Source organism: Bacillus rossius, chromosome 5, assembly GCF_032445375.1.
Source record: "Bacillus rossius redtenbacheri isolate Brsri chromosome 5, Brsri_v3, whole genome shotgun sequence".
Classification (NCBI taxonomy): Eukaryota; Metazoa; Arthropoda; class Insecta; order Phasmatodea; family Bacillidae; genus Bacillus; species Bacillus rossius.
Genome location: NC_086333.1, coordinates 75,208,864 through 75,226,285, shown reverse-complemented (window position 1 = coordinate 75,226,285; position 17,422 = coordinate 75,208,864). Strand labels below are relative to the sequence as shown.

Sequence of the window (17,422 nt, the reverse complement as noted above, 5' to 3'; positions counted from 1 at the left end):
CGAGGATGGTTTAGATTCACAATTGGATATTTTATCTCGATTCTGAGTTAAGAAAAAACTAAAAATACACGCTTTAAAAGCAAAAAACTAAGCATTGTTGATAATTAGCCTCCATGGCAACGGGCTTTTGCATTGTTGTTGCCTTCTGCGTAACCATGGGAAAGGTTTTTGGTAACGGCAGTGGCGTGCCCAAGAGGAGGGGTATGTATAATGAGAAGATACAAAATGTCCAGCGTAGAAATACTTACAGCCATATCCATATCTCACAAAAAGTACATTTGGGCAGGACAATGTCTGTCGGGTCCGCTAGAAAGATATATAGAGAGATAGAGATATAAATAGAAAGATAGAGAGAGTTATAGAGATATACATAGAGAGATAGAGAATTAGAGAGATAAAGAGAGATGCTTAGTATACATTAAAATAATTACAAAAAAAAATTGATTGAGGCATTGCAACGCATGCCGGGCATTATCTAGTATGAATATAATTTTTTGTCAACCTTTTTTTATAATTTACACAAATACACACATAAATGAATTTAATTAGGTAGTATTAAAATAAATTGCATTTCTAATAAAAAAAATTCGTGTATATTGAATTAATGTTTGTATATAATTTCTAAACGGGCGCCTTACAACCTCTTAGTAATAAATTTATGTCAAAAATTAATTGATAAGAACGTGTTGCTGACACCGACGGTATCAAAGACGAAAGAAGAGGGGTGAATCGCTGCGACGACATTGGAGCTCTGATGAAATGAATTGGTAGAGAGAACGGAATAATCCCGAAACAATCCACAGGCTCATGGCGACGTCCGCCACGTTTCCACGCACGTGAAACAGCCGGGATTGGACCCCCCCCCCCCCCCCAGGGCAATGGTTCGCCTTGCGGAAATACAGTGAAAATATTGTGCAAGATCCCCCAACTGCATTGCATTCACCACTATTGAGAGGTGAAAACTATAGTATTTGTAATTTCAAATAGTAAATCACAAAAAATTATTTCCCTGTTTAATTCAAACTTCCTTCAGGATAGCCCCTACCGTCCAGAATTATCTCTGAAACACATATTTAACCGCAGTAAAATGTCTATCTGAAACACATATTTAACCGCAGTAAAATGTCTATCTGAAAGTTGTATCCCCAACATTTAATTTGATAACTATTTATATTTATTTTAGAAGTTTAATGAAATACAGTAAAACATACCTTTTTAGATTAACGGTGAGATAGAAAATATAAACAATTTAAATTGGCAAAGTCGAAAACAAACGATCATTAAAATAACCACATTTATACATTACTTATACATAATTAGTCTTTATAAAAGAGTTTGTAAGATTGCTTGGTAAAATTTTAGGACCTTTACGGACCCTTATTCAATTAAAAACAAATTAAGGATTTTCCAAGGATAATAATGAGGCGTACGAAACCTGATTTAGACAGGGGCGGACGCAGGGTGCTATAAACCCTGAATTAATGAAGAAAAAAAGCGTGATCTCGGAGAAGGTAATATACCTATTTTATTTTAGGTGCTCCAGGCGAACTGTTACAACACCTGGAATCACAATCCACAAGCCAGTAATTCAAGCTGAGAATGATTATGTAAATGTCCAAATCCCTTTTTGTCGGCGCAAGTTACTTTTTAATACAAAATTTCTTTCTTCTTTAAATCCCCACAAGAAATCAATTCCCGTATCCGCCACTGAATTTCGGAGAATACTTCCAGCATATTGCAATTCCCCCACCCCCCTTTATCTAACTGAAATTAAGTGTATTTGTTTGGTCAGGGAAGACTCTAGGTGCGTCCCAGGACGAAGCCTTTACGTCCAATCACGCTGGGTTTCAGCCATGCAGGGAGGGTAGCATGCATCACGTGCTTTGTCCGGGGGATTGGCCAGCCATGGCAGCAATCGATGCCATGACTAACTCCCCTATCTTAACTGTAAGACTATAACTAGAGACAGGAAAAATTCGCGAATTCATTTCGCGATAGGCTAAAATACAAATAGTTACACCTCAGTGCTGCCTCTGCTATTGGCTCACAACTCACCTTTATGACTCTGGGCCAATGAGAAACACACGACCAAAGCTTTATCGAATCACAGGCTGCTACGCTGGGACATCTCACAAGACAGCAGCCAATGAATGGGTGACATTTAACCGAGTGTACGTAGAACTATGGAGTTCATTGAACCCGCGAATTTTCCCGGTCTCTAACTATAACTAGTTAAGGTGGACAAGGGCTTGGACGCGGAAGTGCAGAAGTCGGTGAACGCGAAGGAAAAGCTGCACGGAGCACAGTCAGCACATACCAGCTGCCCGCCGGGCAGTTCGCTGACAGGCCGCCGAAGAACGGATACGACGCTCAAGCCTGGTTCACACGCTCGTCGCGAACATGCAGCGCGGGAACAATGGCTGTTCTGGACTTAGTGAAGGGCTTTACCCGCGGCCGGGCAAATGCCCATAGAACACGTTCTAGTACGGTTTTAGGGGAGGACAACTTTTAAACCCAGAGCCACACATTCTTGGAAGGATGTTAAATTGTAATCCACACAGTGCGCAAGCAGAAAATTAGCACGAAAACCGCCAAAGGAAACGGGCATCGTGTGGGGCTTTCGATGGCTTGTATCCTCTCGTTACGAAACTATAGTTTTTAACGATTTTATACCCATATGTAGGGACACCTGTATTTGGGAATACATTTCGTGTCAAGGTATTTCACAAAATACTGTAGCTTTTCTCCTGTGGTTATTGGCTGAGGTAGGTGAGAGGTGTAGTCCCGCTCTTGACGGGGCCAATGAGAATGTGGTCACCGTACTGCTGCACCCTCAGAACGGGGAGCTAAGATGTCGCACACACACAAACAAAAATTAGAGCCTTCCCGCCAATTTTCAAAACCCTATGTTCTTTTCATTGAAGACAACGTTAAAATGTAAAAATATTACAACGTTGCCTAGTCAGTAGGAAGTCGATTCCAGATTGTCCGGGTTAGCGTTAGGTGGTGTTGGGGGGGGGGGGGGGGGGGGGGTGTTAAGAAGCCTGGTCGTCGTCGTCCCCTATTCCCGGAAAAAAATTTGGATTTTAAGGTGTAAAATAGTGCTATTTGAGCAGTTTTGGGTACTTAACTTTAAATATTGTAATGGTAAAAATATTATTAATTTTTTAATAAAAAAATTGTTTGAGTGAAGTAAGAAATTAATTAAAGATTTTTAATCAATCCAAGTGCCTTGTCCACGTCTACTCAAAATCATAAATCATGCTCGAAGCTCGACAATACAAAAAAAAAAAAAAAGGAATAAAAAGGGTTGGGTTTCGGCAGAACTGATCTATTCCTGGAAACAATTAGCTTTAGCCTGAAGAGTTTCATGACGTCTCAATTCTAGACACACACAGCGATCCTTACACTTTTGGAAGCCCAGTCACCACCTGCTTATAATTACCGCGCTGGTTAAATACAATAGGTGTAAGATATTTGAAAGCTTGGGACCCGTCACGGCGTCACGACCTTATATTATATTTATTATAGCTTCTGCTCGTGACAGGAGTAGGGGAAGGGCAGGAGAATCGGTAGGGCTCGCTTACTCTTCCCCTCCAGTGCAGTGGCCGGTGATAGCAGTAATACACCCAGGCTTTTAGCTAACCTGCTTTCAGATGAGAAAAATAATGGGGGCTAAGAACCCCTAAAACCCCACCCTGGCTGCGCCCCTGGCTGGAACGCACTATATATGTGTAGCCATCGTGCAATGAGCCACCAGGACTTTTTTTCTTCCCCATCTGCGCTGGTAGCCGCCGGCAAGTTTTCAAGGCCAGTCGTGCTTTCGGCCGGCCACAAATTGATCTTCAATCATGTCGACCGGTTCCACGTCCGATGGCGACTCTTGTCCGCACGTGTTGGACTGCACACGAGACTCTTAGCGTGTGTGTGTGTGTGTGTGTGAGAGAGAGAGAGCATTCTCTCACGATTACACACGTCGCTGGCATTGTGTTCTCTGCATACTAGTGAGTGGCAGTAGCGACAAAATTTGTCCATGTGACAAGCCGCGACCAGCGACATGAAAGTCGCAGGGCCAAGTCGCTGCGAGATATGCAATCCCGACGTTTCACTAACGGAATATTATGGAGGGACCTCGAAACAGAACCTTGTTTGTTACGTATGTGGGTGTGAGAGTTTTAAATTTAAAAACAAATTATTTAGCTTTTCAAGTATTATTATTTAATGTGTGACATTATCTACTATACATAAAAAAAAACCTTGAAATTATTATGCTGAATGAAACAAAATTAGCTCATTTTTAAAATCTAAATGAGCAAAATGTGTCATATTTCAGAATTTAAAAAAAAACCGTATCCTTAAATTTTTAAAATATATTCTGCACATTAATAAAACTGGCCAGTGGTCTACATGGCTACAGTAAAATAGACTAACAACGCTCGTGTCGCGCTGAGAAAGTACTCGTGTGTTGCTGCACGAGCAGCTCTAGGTATGTCACGTGTCGCTGCTCAATGGATGGCAAATTGCACGCGCCAGGTCGCAATCTACTCTTGGCGACCCGCGACGTGACATCTCGCTGTCGCAGGTTTGTGGCCTGGCCCTGCGACTTACAGTTACAGTCGTGACCGCTACATGGTTGTCGCCGCGACAGCAAATATTTTCCCACCCCTAACTGTGGCCGATCGAGGCTAGATCACTCGCCACCCACTGAAAAGATTCCCGTTCGATTTCATGTGGGGGGAAACTGAACCGTGGGTTTTCTCTGTCATCGCCCTTTCATGTCTGGCTATAGGAGAGTCGTTATTATCAAAATAAAATCCTCTAGACGTGTTGGCGAATCATCTGCAATTTTTTCCGGGGATTTCAAATGATTTTTTTAAAATAATTGATAACTAGGTAATTTTATATACAAATTAATTTAACACAGAAACGGAGATATATCGTGGGGATAAACCTTAATTGATATTTAAACACACTTCTCTGGACTTAACCACAAGGATTCGCACATCTGGGAGCTACATCCTTAAAACTGACTCGAAATCGTTTACGGCACATAACTGTTGATTATCGATGGTTCAAGCGTTCAACGAGAAGAAACGCCTGTTTTCTTTGGAAGCGTATTTTGGTTGTCAAATATAGAGCGAAATGGCAAATTATTAGAGACCGGAAAAATTCGCGAAAGGCTAAAATACAAATAGTTATACCTCAGTGCTGCCTCTGCTATTGGCTCAAAACTCACCTGGATGACTGGGCCAATGAGAAACAATCAACCAAAGCTTTATCGAATCACAGGCTGCTACGCTGGAACGTCTCACAAGACAGCAGCCAATGAGTGGGTGGCATTTGACCGAGTGTACGTAGAACTATGGAGTTCATCCTACAGTTCATTTAACCCGCGAATTTTTCCGGTCCCTACAAATTATCTAGTTATTAAGGGCATGCAAAAGTTGCGTTAATATTTGACTCTCGACTAGACTGCAAACAGTTACATTTAATGCCCGCTGCTCCCTTCCATTGGTTCACAGTTAAATTGACACTTCTTGAAAGATAATTAGCCAATAAATACACAATGTATTGCCCAATCACGATAGTGGGTTCAATGGGTCAGCATACCACACACATACATATATAGCTTTAGATATTGGCCAACAGCTTAACGCGTATTACTTGACCAGAGTAAAGAAGATTAATGAATAGGGAAGTTTTTTTTTACATAACTGTAACGCTTCAATCATGACTAGAGACCTGCAAAATTCGCGGATTCATTCGGTGATAGGCTAGAATTCAAACACATATACCTCTTAGATAATTTTGCTATTGGCTTACTGTTCATCTGGCCGAATCTCAACCAGTTATAAACTCTCAACCAAAGAAGGATCGAATCATAGATAAACCAGCTGAGACGACTTACAAGTCGGCAGCCAATGAACTTGCGTTATTTGCTCGAGTGTACAGGGGTATGTGCAGTCTATCCTGAAGGCCATCGAAACCGCGAATTTTGCAGGTCTCTAATCATGACTCTCGGTTGCAGGCTTTCAAGACTGTACACTAGTCACATTATTTATACCAGGAAAAAACCCACATGACGATGACTAGGTTATCTTAGTTTATGACTTGTAACATTCTAAATTGAAAAAAAAAAAAAAAATAGTTTAACAAATCGAGACTCTTCAAACCTTAAGGAAAAAATCAACTGGAATTCGTCCAACGAAATTCAAGCAATTGTCGGACAATATTATTTATTGCACCAGCCCCTCGAGCATGGTTCTTTTCCTCGCCACCGTCATAGCGACGACGCGTCGCCGGTATGACGGCGGAGTTATGACGGCCGCGTGAAAATGCGAGCACGGATCCCATCGTCATATCTCTCCCGTCATCGCTAAGGCGCCTTACCTACGACGGCTTGGCAATCGATTATATGCAGAGGTTGGCAGTGAATTTACAGAAAGGATGTGTTTTATTTGGCAGTTGGTGTATCTGCTAGCAATTTACAGCCAATAGAAAACTACCTACACGAAAACAAGATTGTGGACATTCGTAAAACTTAGGCATGATGTGACTATCGAATTATATATTTTCCACAACTATATTCAATATTTATATCATTTTCATTGTACGCCTGTTGGCGTTCCGTAAATATAAGTTTTACAGACTATTTTTTGCTCAGTAAAACACCCGTCACGTCTCAGTCTCAAAATATAATAAAATCATTTTACATAGCAAAGTCGGTTATAATTATTAAATAGTATATAAGAAGGTTAAGGAGTGCATTAGAAACTGTGAAAGTTTGTAGTTTTTAATATGAAAATATTATTTAGCGATCTTGTGAAATGTGTTGCCCGTTATTATTAATTTTGTTTTCAATGGTCAGTTATTATTACTTTAAATCATACGATGAAAAAAGAATTTCAAAACACTTTTGTGATTCGACGTGAAACATTACAATACTAGACCTGATTTAATCATTATTTGGTAATTTTCGTCACCGTTAAAGTTCATTTGCCGATTTGAAGGTACCGAAACAACTCGGTGTGCTATACGTCCCACTGTTCAAAAAATACTACTGTTATATTTAATTACATTATACTTAGACTTGTTTATAGCATATTTTCTAGTGCACTACAAGTTTTATTCACACTATTTTGTACCGTAGCATATGTATTGGGTGAATACGCTGATAATATTTATTTAGCATCTTGCAAGCTTGAAACAATATAACACGAAGTCGGTGTTGTTAATTTAATGCCTGAATATAATTTATTACGTAAACTGTAGTTGACAATATTGTGTCTGCATTTTATAACTACCAGAAGAGTATAGGAACTAAAAATACCCTTTAACGGAATTAATTACTTTCTTTTCACATAAGCCGCTCCTCTCACAAATTACAATTTTCGTATGAACTATAAACACGAAACCTCTCAACTCTACGTGAAACACTATTATTCCTACATTGTTACCATTTTATCATACTGAAAGTATTCGAGCGAATCTTAGGTGAATAAAATACGTTTCAATATGCGATACAGCAGGAGCAAACCTAGCCACCAACGAGGGTGGGGAGTAGGCCTAACCTAAAAGTCACTAAATGTTTGGAGGAAATGCCTTGTGTTTAAAATGCGATAAAACGAAGGTTTAAAATAACCATCAGACTACTGTGTATTTATCAGCGGCATTCTTGTGTATTTTCAACCTTATAAATGCATGTATTTTATTTTTACAAGTGATTTTTTTTTTATTACACGTATGGAAGCTGAAGGGGAAATGAGTTGTTTTTAGAAGTTTAATAAGCCACACGCGTATAGGTGTTTTACACTTAACTTTAATACAGAATAATTAACCAATGTGATGTTATCTTCTATCTAGTTGAAATATTACGTTATTTCGTCCTGACCTTTATTTTTTTATTAAGTGATATGACAAAAGTAGGCAGATTGGCAGTTTTCTTAGTAGGTATGATATATTTTGGTTAACTGAGTATTGTGCAGTTAAAAATAACGAGAAAAAAGAATCAATGTGTCTTATTCACACGAAACATAGAAACTAAGTATTTATTTATGCGGCGTGATTATTATCGGAAACAAGTTGTTTCGAAGTTTGTTCAGACAGAGAAAAACATAACCCTTTTTTTTAGATACATCTTATAACTCACATACGTAATTTCTGAGTAAATATAATTATGGCAAAACCTTAAATTTCACGAAAACATATTATTTAACTCATTTGAAAGAATTATTTCCCAGTATTAAATGAAAGTTACACATGTAGTCGGCTGTATGACGGGGTTATGACGGCTATGACGGCCTTACGACGGGCAAACAATCCCGCCTTACCTATGACGGGTATGTCGTAGCTAAGGCGTCTTCCAGAAGGCGAAAAAAGATCCATGCTCGCTTTTAGTAGCGAAGCGTCATACCGATGACGCGTCATCCCTATGACGGGCGAAAAAGAGAACCATGCTCGCCCGGCAGGTGAAACGGTCTTCCCTCCTCGCAGCGCGCCACCATCATAGTGAACACTTGAGCCCTTTTCGCACGCACGCTCCGAGGCGGGAGCGACGACTCTGAAACGCCAACTGCCCAGCCGACCAATCACGGCCGGCGTTATAGCGGCGGGCGTGCGAGGGAAAGAAAGGGGGAGGGGATAGCAAAGGCCAGGCTGCAACGAACAATTCCAACCGTTCGTTGACCGGATCTCGGCTAAGATGCTCCCTGGCCCCTGCAGCATTTGAACCCGCGATGGATTCGCGCTGGGTTTCTAATAAAACCCACCATCTTGGATTCTTATTACATGAAATCAAATGCAAATCATAAATTAAAAGTTTTTGGGAGAAGACTGCGCGCCAGTTCAGAGCCTTGCGCTTAGAGGCGATTCCGCGCTAGAAGCACCAACGAGCGTCGCCTTATCATCTCGCCTCACTAACACATACAGTCCTGATTAAGCGGGCCCCTTAAATATTACTTTTTAACTTTTAAAAGTCGGCGGCAAATTCAAATGTCACAGGCTTTAAACACGGCCAACCCCCCCCCCCCCCCCTTCTCCAACATACTGGCACCAATCATACGAGGCAAGCAGTCTAAAAAATGTAGTCATCAAATACATTAAAACACACATTTACAAACGTGATACTGCACATCATATTCGTGGCATCAGGAAAAAGGACTCACTAAAAGGTGAAAATGTAAGCGCTTCCAAAAACGCAAAAACAATACACCGTACTGTACCTCCATTTCAGCTAATTAGAACACTTAAAATGTTCGGTACCGTTAAACTTTTTCCTTTCATTAAATCAAACTTTAAAAAAATTATCATTTTGAACATGTTTCAAGCAAGCAAAATTTGTTAAATAATTTGCAGATTTGTAAAGGAAAGTTGTGCAAGTTCATTATACGGTTAAAATTATCAGAGCCGTGCAATCTTCTCGTCGTGCATAGGCCAACTATGAGAAATGAGTGATGACCATTACATTAGATGACGGAGAAATTAAGATAGGTGGGTGAAACAAGGCCCTTGGATGCTTTAAAATACTTTACCAAGCGTCTCATGCCTAAAAATTATTCTGAAAAACACCATTAGCCATTTTTCACTCTCATAAAAATACAGTTTAAAAACGAAATACCGAATCAGAACTACCCAACCGCCCCCAGCATATTCTTAAATGCTTTTCATAACATACACCACTCAGATATCTTAAACAGTTTTCAAATCACGTGGTCTCTTCTGAAACTGTGCACACTGTACGTGTGCTCGGATAGGATTGTTGTAAAAGCTTAGCTAAGTTATTATTGAAAATTATGAATTGGAGCAGTAAGCTAAGTAGCACTGTGTTCACTACAGAATATGACGAAATGCAAAGAGTGAGTTCCTAGTTTCGCAACCTGGCGATTCAGAAGCGGTAGTCACTTGTTTGTACCTGGATTTCCAAACGGTTGGCGCTTTAGAAAGAATACAATCTTTGAGCGCTGTATAAGAATTGCATATGATACAGAAGTACAAGTGGTGGATACAGGAATCCATTTCAAGAGAGGATTTAACTAAATAAAAAAAAAAAAACTTGCTTCAACAAGGGGTTCGGACAGTTACATTACCACTCTCAACATGCATAGCTGCCTTTGTGATTCCAGGTGTTGTAACAGCCCACATTGCATCAACCAAAATAACACACTGCTTCAACAAGATATTGCATTTTTTTTTCCTTCATAGTTTCAGGAATTAATTGGAAGGGGAGCATTATGTCCACCACTGACCAATAAATTTTTGGTTTTGTTTTCAATGTGCATCTTCTGCCATCTCTGGAATCACATATAGGAAGTCACATAACTCAACATCAAGTCGATGACAGTAAATTATGGTTCTGAATAAATTTTTTTTTAAATGTTGTAGGTTTTGAGTTTAATAAATTTCTTCAAAAGTTTTTAAATCTTCTTCCTGCACCAAATTATTAGATCCTATTAATGACTAAATTTGTTTGATACACCATCATAAATAACCATACAATTGATACCAATTTAAAATATAATCAAACATGCTATAGCCTACTTTAAGGGGAAAAATTATTTGGTAGACTTATGGGGCAAAATATTTTTTTATAGGTAAATTTGAGTAGTTATACTGTAAAGAAAAAAAATACTTTGATAAGTTAGCAAACTAATTTTTTACAGCATGAATAGTCTTAAAGTTTTTCGATTAAAAATCTTTGCCGCATGAGACATGCAAAGAAACCCCCCCCACACAAAAGTATTGCACATTCGATCTTATTTTGAGTTTTTATCAATAGTAGGGTTATTAATCATTGTGTGGCAAAAATATTTAGCCACAGTATCTAAAAATTTGGTGCAGAGCGGGAGTTAAAAAACTTTTAAAAAATCATATAATTCAAGAATTATGGAATTTTGGTGTTTTTGGGGGGAGGGGGGAACCCAGCTAAGCCGTGCACAATAAAATAGAGGTCATATTAACTTCAGATGGGAAGAAAACAGATTTGCGATAGGGCACTCGGAGGAAATTGAATGTGGCTCAGTCAAGAAATATATTAATTATTTGTATTAATGTTGGTGTTAAGAGACTTCTTTTCTGGTGACAAAAAAAAATTTATATCACAAGGCCTTTTTTATATATAGGCCTATAAGTTAGTAAATCATAATACAAAATATAATTACTATTTGCAGAAATGTGCCAATTTTCATGTTAGCAAGCTAAAACATTTTCACAGATAATTTCTACATCATTCAGGACATTGTCCCCAACTGTTTGTATTTAATGTGCGACTATAAATGAAAGTGAGACATAAAAAAAATGTATGAGCGAGTCTTTCAGTACTTGTCAGTGATGTGCAACACGCCACCTTGATAACAAGAAAATTCATGTGTTCTCATGTTGAAAATACACTAATAATATAAAACTCTGACACAAAATTTAAGTAGAATTTCTTAAAATAATCCCGAGCGTGATAAATACATACGCAAAATTGTGTTTTCAACTACATTTCTGGACACGAATTACACATAGTTTCCGCAACCACAGAAGGAAATTGCTGGAGTAGCAATGTCAACATGGTTGAGCGAAATTCTAAACAATGCAGTGAAACGGCTCTGATAACAGTGGAAAAGACTTGCCCATCTTGTTAAAATTAAACAATTAATACTATATAAAGTTTCACTTTGGCTTTATGAACGTTGGTTTGCGCCATCCGCCACAGATAGCAGTACCATGGTTACACATTTCCGTTACATTCACGAAATTACTCCTACCATGTGCCTTATACACAGAGCTAAGATGTTGCACATCGAAACTAGTTAACAAAAGAATTAAAAAGTTTTGTGACTTACAGAACACAGTTATATTTTTTTTCCTGTAACCAGTTGTTCAGTTTAGTAACTTTTTGGTGGCCTCCTGCATCCTGTGTTAAAAGTGGCTTTGTGTTTGCATTACGGCATGGCCATGTCAAGAAAAATCATGTTCGGAAAAACACCACCCAACGTTTGTTTTATCAAGGACTCCACTGAGTTGCAGGAATAAAATAACTAGTCTTTCTTTCTACCTTTTCGTGTTACTTCGTCATCACACTTAAACTGACACAAATGTAACTTTCTCAACTACCATTTCTTTTATGCTGCAATCCTGAAAAAAATAAAATTCTACCCCTCAAAAAATCTTTTAAATGTGTAGAGTAGTACTAACTCTTATTAAAACATCACATCAAAGTTAAACCATTTATTTATCTAAATGTGATCAAGACGATTTTATCAAGAGAAGCACATTCGAGTAACTTAAACCAAAATACGTTGAAAGTCGTCTTTTATTTTTAAGATATATTTTGTGACCTTACTCACGGCATTTTTTAAAATGCTCACAGTATAAATACAGCCAGGCATTTTATTGAAATATGTTCTACTTCTTTAAAAATTGCTAAACTCTTAATTTTATCATTTTCTTGGAGACAAAAAAAAGTTTATTTAGCAAGTAAGACTTAACAATTTTTACTCGACAGATCTAGTCTTGTCGCTATATAAAACCTCAAAATGGACACATCACTCATTTTTTGACAGAAAAAGTAATTGGAAAATTTTTAAATATTGTAAGGTCCAATTCGAAATCTGAAAGAAAAAAAAAATCGACTATTTAATTAACTGTTCTCCGTGGCTAGCGAAGTAGGTAACTCTAAAAGCGCGGAAGGAATGTTGCGGACCGGCGCCAGCGAAGCAGTCGGCCGGCCGCTGTGGATGAGTGTGGATCTAGTCATGGCAGTGGGAAGACTCACGAACCAGACCCCCAACCATCCACAGAAGCCAGGCGGCCATTGTGCGGCGCCGCTGCTAGGGCATCCACGGGCCGCTCTGCCCCCGCCGACAGGCTCTGCTCTGCGAACACAACACGTCACACATCAATAATACACACATTCCCACCAAGCAAGTCATGTAATTGCTACGTGAAGGGCGTAGTCAGGAGGAACCATAGGCCCTATCTAGAGCTTCCTTTTTAAATATAATAATGCAACTCATTAACGAGATTTGAATGACTGATGTGTAGTTCAATTTATGACCCATGAATATGCAAAATTAGAGTAACCTTCTAATTGTACATGCATTAAGACAGATTTTATTTGTATGATTTTAAGGTTTTTGAAAAGTACTTAAGGTTCCTCAGCTTCAAAATGTTATAATCTTATAGCTTCCTACGGCCCACATCTTCCACAAATCATGGGTCGCACATGGACAAGTGCTAACATGTTGGATGTATCTCCTCTTGTCATTACAATTATTTGATGACGTTTCCTGTAAATTTATCACGATAGTTCTGGCGGCATTTCGTTTAGTCTCAAAATTTCTCAACAGATAGCCACCTAAATATTGTCTAATAGCGGTAAAATGTCACGCCAAATATTCATGATTACCATCACTTGCATGTCCTTTTACAGTAACCCAAAACAAATACAGAGGTGCTTCGGGACAAGTTTACAGGAAAACACCTTAACTAATAGTAATAAAAAGAAAATGAAATATCCAACTCGCCGAGTTAAATCAAACCTTAAAATTGTTTGTACACAAGCTTGACTGTCATTCAAGTTTAAAACCTCTATACGACATTGGTTTAAAGTGATTCCCAAGGATCTGTGAAGTAGGAGCTGAACAACATTTTAAATTAAATAATATATAAAGTATTTAAGATGTAACACTGAGCGTCTGGTTTAAGTTTTAATCATTATAGTTCTAAAACAACCGCGGATTTGATGGCTGCAGCAAAATAATTTCACCGAAATAATTGGGAAGGCTATAACATACAGCTTTATTTTCCACATACTATTATGTTACTACCCCAAATTATTTCAATGAAATAATTTTTAAACAGCTACAAAATTCGCGGCGGTTATAAACTTTAAGTCAATTAACAATAATCCAGACGTTTAGCGGTCCATTTTAAATACTTATTCTATTATTTACAATAAAAATGTTCAGCTACAACTTCAAAGAAGTATACCATCCTTGGGAATCACATGAGACGAGTCGTATAGATATTTTAAACTTATTTGGTCAAAATGAAACTGCAGCTCAAGTTTGTCAGGCGAATTCAAACAACCTGGGAAAACCCGACAAGGAGCAAGCAACAAGCAACCGCAAACATCCACTATCCTGTGGCCTTATATGTCACATGACGCAATACGAAGGTTTCGGTCGGTGCCAGGAATTGAAGAATGTTTTAACTTTTCGCAGAACAGCCAGGATTTTTTTTTTTTACATAAGATAAACTATCCCATTAAATGAAACTGCGTCAAAAATATTTATAAGCGGATCCACAAATTACAGAATGGATACAAAAATATGCATCAACACCTGAAAGTATACAAGTTTCATTATGCCATGTAGGTAAGTTTATTTATCTAGTATTTAATGGTGGCCAAGATAAGGCGATCCGCCTTTTCTTAAAATTGATCACATTAAAAGATTATCAACATGAACAAAAATTAAAATAAATAAATAATAACTAAGGTAGGCAAGCTGATAAACTTGGATGTATCGTATACAATATTCATAGATAAGAAAGCTAAACAGAAAAATAATTCCTATGTAACACGAAATTAAGCTGTCAATACATGAAAGATAATACAATAAATCACAGTTTTATTTTATAAAAAAACCTAAGTTTGTTTTATTTTATAAATAATATTTAAAACTGAAAGTTTAAGCCACAATAATTTTTAATTGGATTGGACTTGAACCGTTATCATGTATGCCTTTAGACATCTGACTAAAAAAATAATCCACATGTATAATCACACGAATTGTAGCCAATCATAATTGACCATTTAATACATACATGTGTGCAAACTCCTAAAATTAAAAACGAACTAATTACTATTTCGCAACTGCGGTATAATTCTTAGAATCTTCAGTAAATTAATATATATCCGAAGATTATTTCATTACATAATGTAGGTCTGACTGACCCTGTAAACAGTGGCGGGGACAACATTTATGACAAAATAAACTGTATACTAGTGTTCTATAGAAGTTGTTAGGCGTATAAAATTTAAATTCCGCTTAAGTTTTCAAATCTGTTAAAAATATAATTTTGCAAAATTCTGAGAATACTATAATCTCTATCAGCAGAGACAATTATTATTAAACGTTTATTTATTTGAAGGAGTACGTACATCTTGCAATTTTCATTACGTAACGCCACTTTTTTTTTTTTTTTTTTTTTTTTTGCGATAGTAGCTTTGACAGTGAGCAACTCGGCAATGACAGATAAAGAAAGATCCCGCTACGTAAATTAGTAGGTATCTATAATCTTCACATGACATTATAATCATTATCTAGTGTCAGCATTAGAACTCTTCTAAAAAACAAAGTTATTAAATATGCGACATTTTGCTAACCAAGTTACAAATTTTTTCACAGAAAACCTTTTCTTACAGAAAATTAGTAAATTCTTATATACCTCACCTGCTGAGTAACGTCACATTCTTCAAGGCATAAAATACGTAACACCATTTTATCAATGAAAGTCACTGTTGTCACGCCTCCCGCTCTTCCTTGACATCATTTGTTTCCCGTAAAGTCAAAATCACGTCCTTTACTCCACTATTGTTATTACGAACATATGCACTACTAGATTACTTAAATTATTATAAAGTAGACTTTGTAGTAAAAAAAAAGTATATATTATTTATACAGAACAACACACTCAATACATAACCAACCATCACACTATACAGCAAACTCGGAACTGGAAGCAAGACAAGACAAAGAAAGACGAGAGAGCGCGTCACCAACGGTCTTTCAGATTCAAAAAATCCCGGAGCTGCGGCTGATGCTCACTTGTTAGAAGTGGGCGTGTCCGAACCAGGCTCTGGGGAGAGGGAGAGTTGCTCTCGGCCAATAGGATAGCTCTGTAGCTCCTAGTAATTACAGTGCGGGTCCTGGAAGAGGGAGGGAAGAAGAGCGTCTTTACCAGAGACAATCTTTACATCCCAGCTCTCGCTCCAAATCGTTTTGTGCTTCTCCGATCTCTGGTTCTCGCATCTCCGGTCTCCCCGCAGTACGCTGCAGCCTGCTCCAAACTGAAAAAAACCCTTCAGACTTGCAAAAATAGGTTCTGCGTCGAATCGGCGTTACAGCTATGTATATTTTAAAACTGTGATCAAAAGAAAAAAGAATAAATAATAAAATCCAGAAAATAATAACTTATATCTTTAGAAGCATGTGTATGAATTGGAGCGAAGAGTGGCGGAGCCCTTCAATTAAATTAAATATTTATTACCTATTTTTTGGCTAAATATTTCAATTAAAATTCAGTTCCAAGTATATATGAAGTAAAAGGTCGGAGATAATAGTCATATTACAATAAAAAAATCACACTTGTATATAAGTAAATGGATATGATTCTGTATTTGGTGAAATTTCAATCAATGTATCTGGTTTGCTAAATGATTTAGGTAGAAGTAGCTAGGCTTCTGGGTTGTAGCCGTGTCCTTGGCGAATAATTCACTATTCGCTAAGGACGCGGCTACAACCCAGAAGCCAAGCTACTTCAGACTGAAAGCCTGCGAACATGATTAGGTAATAAATGAAGTTAAAAATAATTCAGTACAAGACAGTGCCGATATAGAACAGGGGCAAGTTTAGAAGTTCAGTTAATTGTCATTCTCCAAAATGAAAAATTTATATGTAAAAAAAAAATCAATATTGTTAATTTAGGCCAAACTTAATAATGCGACAGCCAAAATAAATTAATTTTCAAATGCCAAATATAAGTGGGTTAGAAATTGTATAAGTCAGTTCAGTAAGTCGCACATAGGGTTGTGTGTGTTAAAACTTGACCTCATTTTAAGGCACGACAAACAATTACAACATAAAGAAGGTATGTTCCATCGATACGTGAGCATGGACATTGAATAATGTTTCTCAGTACGTATTTAACTTTCTCAGAGGCGAGTCTGGCCATCAGGCTTCGCACTGGCCCTTATTTAAGTTAGAGTTTGGTTAAAAAAAAAAAAAAAAAAACATGTTTTTAAAAGTTTTTTCTTCAGATTTTCCGTGGAAGGCTATTCCTTACCTTCCAGGCCGCCCAGTAAGGCCTCTCTCAAAACATATTAGGGCTCCCTCAGTGTCTAGGGCCGCCACTGAACTTTCTAAACGAGTTCTGCCTAAGCTCTGATGCTAAGCGGACTGTAACTCACTCCAAGTGTGTATTCCATTGCCCATGGAACCAGGAAGTCTTCACAACCTCTTTCCGGACTGCGTGGTCTGTATAGGCCTAAAGGCTCAGTCAAACAGGAGGCGGACTGTCCGCGCGGACCTGGCCGCCCGTCCGCCACGGACATAGTGTAACCTTAGATTGCATCATGCTGGTTAAACAGAAGGCGGTCTGCCGCAGCGGACCAGTCTAGTCCGCAGCGGACAGAGGAGCAGTTGTAATTTTCTAC

The 17,422-nt window shown here is 38.0% G+C and overlaps 1 long non-coding RNA gene across 1 annotated transcript; it reads right to left on the bottom strand.

Annotated features, from left to right (window-relative positions):
• Positions 1-10,251: 10,251 nt before the first annotated feature.
• Positions 10,252-15,759, bottom strand: LOC134532014 (uncharacterized). The gene is made up of 2 exons (XR_010075114.1): positions 15,441-15,759; positions 10,252-12,857 (listed from the first exon to the last, which is right to left on the bottom strand). It is a non-coding gene; the product is annotated as an uncharacterized LOC134532014 (long non-coding RNA).
• Positions 15,760-17,422: the final 1,663 nt, after the last annotated feature.